The following is a 4814-nucleotide window of genomic DNA, read 5'->3' on the forward strand; positions in this document are numbered from 1 at the left end:
CTGGCGGCTTTGCAGTCTCGGCTCCGTTGCTAGTTCCGGCCGGTCCACCGACAGTGCAGCGGGCTTGGGCAACCCGCACGGCGCGACCGAGTCGATGCAACGAAAAAGAGCGAGCATGAACGTGCTTCTTGCCGCACGGCTCCCACTCGTCTTTCGGGAAGGTTGTGCCGTAGCGAGCTCGAACGCCGTCATCTCGGAGTGCAAAATAAGCGTGTTGGGGCGCCTGAAGGTGGCCTCCGCCGCACACAGACTGCGTCCGGCCCGCCGAGGGCGAGGACGGACGCGCAGTCGAACGATTACCTGGTTGATCCTGCCAGTAATCATATGCTTGTCTCAAAGATTAAGCCATGCATGTCTAAGTACATGCCGAAATAAGGCGAAACCGCGAATGGCTCATTAAATCAGTTATGGTTCCTTAGATCGTTTCTTCCTACTTGGATAACTGTGGCAATTCTAGAGCTAATACATGCAGTGAGCCTGGAGCCCTTTGGGTAACGGGTGCTTTTATTAGACCAAGATCGATCGGGTTTCGGCCCGTATTGTGTGGTGACTCTGGATAACTTTGTGCTGATCGCATGGCCACGAGCCGGCGACGTTTCTTTCAAGTGTCTGCCTTATCAACTTTCGATGGTAGGTTACTTGCTTACCATGGTTGTTACGGGTAACGGAGAATCAGGGTTCGATTCCGGAGAGGGAGCCTGAGAAACGGCTACCACATCCAAGGAAGGCAGCAGGCGCGCAAATTACCCACTCCCGGCACGGGGAGGTAGTGACGAAAAATAACAATACGGGACTCTTTTGAGGCCCCGTAATTGAAATGAGTACACTCTAAATCCTTTAACGAGGATCAATTGGAGGGCAAGTCTGGTGCCAGCAGCCGCGGTAATTCCAGCTCCAATAGCGTATACTAAAGCTGCTGCGGTTAAAAAGCTCGTAGTTGGATCTCAGTTCCAGACGAGTAGTGCATCTACCCGATGCGACGGCTCGGACTGAACATCATGCCGGTTCTTTCTTGGTGCACTTCATTGTGTGCCTCGAGATGGCCGGTGCTTTTACTTTGAAAAAATTAGAGTGCTCAACGCAGGCGAGTCGCCTGAATAAACTTGCATGGAATAATAGAACAAGACCTCGTTTCTGTTCTGTTGGTTTTTGGAATACGAGGTAATGATTAAGAGGGACGGACGGGGGCATTCGTATTGCGGCGCTAGAGGTGAAATTCTTGGACCGTCGCAAGACGAACTACTGCGAAAGCATTTGCCAAGAATGTTTTCATTGATCAAGAACGAAAGTCAGAGGTTCGAAGGCGATCAGATACCGCCCTAGTTCTGACCATAAACGATGCCAACCAGCGATCCGCCTGAGTTACTCAAATGACTCGGCGGGCAGCTTCCGGGAAACCAAAGTATTTGGGTTCCGGGGGAAGTATGGTTGCAAAGCTGAAACTTAAAGGAATTGACGGAAGGGCACCACCAGGAGTGGAGCCTGCGGCTTAATTTGACTCAACACGGGAAAACTTACCCGGCCCGGACACTGGGAGGATTGACAGATTGAGAGCTCTTTCTTGATTCGGTGGATGGTGGTGCATGGCCGTTCTTAGTTGGTGGAGCGATTTGTCTGGTTAATTCCGATAACGAACGAGACTCTAGCCTATTAAATAGGTGCGGGGTTCCCAGCACCTTACAACCTTCTTAGAGGGACAAGCGGCTCCTAGCCGCACGAAACAGAGCAATAACAGGTCTGTGATGCCCTTAGATGTCCGGGGCCGCACGCGCGCTACACTGAAGGAAGCAGCGTGTCTTTATCCCTGTCTGAAAAGACTGGGTAACCCGTGGAACTTCTTTCGTGATTGGGATAGGGGCTTGCAATTGTTCCCCTTGAACGAGGAATTCCCAGTAAGCGCGAGTCATAAGCTCGCGTTGATTACGTCCCTGCCCTTTGTACACACCGCCCGTCGCTACTACCGATTGAATGATTTAGTGAGGTCTTCGGACCGATGTCCGGCGCGGCCTTTCGGTTGCGCCGGTCTGTTGGAAAGATGACCAAACTTGATCATTTAGAGGAAGTAAAAGTCGTAACAAGGTTTCCGTAGGTGAACCTGCGGAAGGATCATTAACGGATTGTGAAGGGTGAGCGCCTCAGCTGCGTCTGCGCCCGACACTTTCTGCCGCTGACCCCGTTTGGACGCGGGGTCGGCTTTTCCCCACGGGGCTGCCTGAATGTGGAGCGGCACCCCGTGACAAATTGTTGCGCCCAGCGGACGCCAACACCGCGACCTTGGACGGTCGGCCAGGTGGCGGACGCGGGTACAAACGGCGCAACGCACTCATAGGTCGGCTTTCGACCCGCCACTGCACCGTGGCTCGAAGCGCTCGAAATGCGCGACCCGACCGCTGCGGGACCGCCTAGTACTGTAAACAGGAGCGGCGGAGCGCGAACGGCGAGTCGTGGTTACGTCGGTAGAAGGCGAGGCTGCGCGTTCCCGAAACGCCAGCCGAGTGCCCTCCCGACCGTTCGTGCGTGCAAGAACGAGACCCGACAATCGCGCGGCGACTGCCAAGTACGAGAGGAACGGCACAAGCGTCGGCGGTCGGTCAAGGAACTGGCGATGTGACGGGTCCGCTGTGCACCAGTGCATACCGTCCCGCCGTCCGCGGCAAGCGCCTCCGCGTCCTCGGGTGACGGAGGCTGCCGGTCGGTTCTTGCAGGCGAGGGATCTCGCTGGCACCGGTTCGCGTTGACGCGCGGCCGGTCATGGCACGGCGATGCGACGGCCGAGGTGCGCAGTACTCGATGGAGGAACCGCACGCTCCGATGACCGTCCCGCCCTCCGCGGCGTATGCGTACCGACCGTAATGGTTGCAGCAGCGCCGGCCGGCTTTTGAATTCGCCACACGAAACACGGTGCGAGATCGCGGTTAGGGGAGCGTCGACGTTGCCAGGCGTTTTGCTTGCTGCCGAGGGAAAGGCGGCACGGCCACGTCGCGCTCGTCGCGATTAGCGGGTCTGCGCGCTTTGGGAAGGTGCCGCAACGACTTGCCGAAAGAGGAAGCACGGAAGAACGAGGGACTTGGACGTCCCGACAATTGAACGCACTTGCGGCCAGGCCCTTGCTGGCTTCGTTCTTCCGCCTCGAGTAGGCTCGTACGCGGCTCCGGCGCCGAAAGTGGTCCTTGGCACCGACTTCGGTGGACGTGGGAAGTGCCGCGCAAGTACGGCGCGCCTGGCTCCACCTGTTGGCTAAAGTAGGCAGCCGGATCGGCATTTTGGTGTGCGGTGGCAAACCGTGGATGCGAAAAAAGCTTGTGCGATTTCGTGGAACAAAAAGCGGGGGTCCCCCTTTTTATGCGGAGGAGACCGACCCGCCCGCCGTGGTGAACCGCGACGCCACGGTAAAAACGGGAGAGGCTTGTCGATGGGACCGTGCATCCCGCGCTCCACGGAGGCCGGGAGGCGGCCGCCCGAGGAAATGTGTAGCCGTCGAGGCCCGCATCTGCGTGCACTCTTATCCAAATGGGTGTACCGCAGGCATTTTCTGGTTAGGCGGGCCAATGAGAGCGAGCACACAACGATACCTACGGGTCCGGCTTGGAGAACCGGCTTCGACGCCTCCCGAGTATTTATAGAGGGGTGGACCACGAAAGCACTCGCAAGTAGCGGAAGCGAAACGCCGTCCGAAACACACCGTTTGCTCGATTTGCGGCAGCCGAAAAAGGCGCGGCAGAGTTTTGGAGTCCAAGCGTGCGCTGAAAAGCGCCCTTCTTGGCCACTGTTTGGCCGAGTGCCAGAAACGTTTGGTTTTGACTGTACGGATTGAACAAACACTTTTTCACGACTCTAAGCGGTGGATCACTCGGTTCTCGGGTCGATGAAGAACGCAGCCAGCTGCGAGACTTGGTGTGAATTGCAGGACACACTGAGCACTGATTCTTTGAACGCACATTGCGGCCTTGGGTCTTCCCTTGGCTTCGTCTGTCTGAGGGTCGGATCACATATCAAGAGAGCCTTCGGCGCACAAGGGAACGTGAGCCGTCGACTCGTTTTGACCGCGTCGGCAACACGGACAGCACGCTGAACACCTCACAGCGAGCGCCAACAGCGGCCACTCAAGGGCGAGACGGTGGCGACCGTCGTGCCAGAGCCCAACCGAAACGGGGGCGACCGACTGCATTGAGGATGTGGCACCTCGTTGAGACCGCCGCAGGACTTCGAGTCGGAAGGAAGCCTGCAGGGAAAGTGCGGTCGAGGTTGCGTACTCCTCTCTGCGACCGGGCGCGCAAGAGCTGCGAGAGCCACGGACGCGCAACTTTAACGCACGGTAAACACGAGGAGCGAAAGCCGGCCAGCAAAGCTTCTCCAGCCGTGCGCAAAGTGCGCGAGATCGCAGCCTTGCGTTGCGCTTGTTGCCCTCGAAGTAAGCAGGGTGTCCCGTAGACCGGGCGCTCGAACACGCTGCGGGGCCGTGCCTCCTCCAGGCTTTGCCGCGCGAACAGGGAACGTTCGCGCGCAAAGCGCAGGGAGGTGAGGAGGCTGCGCCCGACGTTTGCGGTTCGCTGCGTACGCGGTTGATGCGGAGAGCACGGCGCGACGACTTGCCGCGAAGCGGAAAAAGTCTCCCGCACGAGTTGGCGAAACGTTGGCGAAGCTTAAGGCGTTCTCGTCGTAGTCCGCCGTCGGTCTAAGTGCTTCGCAGTTCCCGTCCCGTTCAAAAAACTGGGCCACTCCAGTTGGGGCGGGGGCGACGCTACACGAGACGATGCCTCTCGCCAGGCTGCGTGGCTGCCCTTGCGGCGGCGGCGACTGGCCTCGGCGGTGTT

The 4814-nt window shown here is 58.2% G+C and overlaps 2 non-coding genes across 2 annotated transcripts; both read left to right on the forward strand.

The window, feature by feature from the left end:
• The first annotated feature begins 297 nt into the window (after positions 1–297).
• LOC142793905 (small subunit ribosomal RNA) lies at positions 298–2112 on the forward strand. The gene has a single exon (XR_012891914.1). It is a non-coding gene; the product is annotated as a small subunit ribosomal RNA (ribosomal RNA).
• A 1718-nt stretch (positions 2113–3830) lies between these two features.
• Positions 3831–3983, forward strand: LOC142793902 (5.8S ribosomal RNA). The gene has a single exon (XR_012891911.1). It is a non-coding gene; the product is annotated as a 5.8S ribosomal RNA (ribosomal RNA).
• Positions 3984–4814: the final 831 nt, after the last annotated feature.

The sequence above is a fragment of the Rhipicephalus microplus genome, unplaced genomic scaffold (genome assembly GCF_043290135.1).
Source record: "Rhipicephalus microplus isolate Deutch F79 unplaced genomic scaffold, USDA_Rmic scaffold_345, whole genome shotgun sequence".
Taxonomy (NCBI): domain Eukaryota; kingdom Metazoa; phylum Arthropoda; class Arachnida; order Ixodida; family Ixodidae; genus Rhipicephalus; species Rhipicephalus microplus.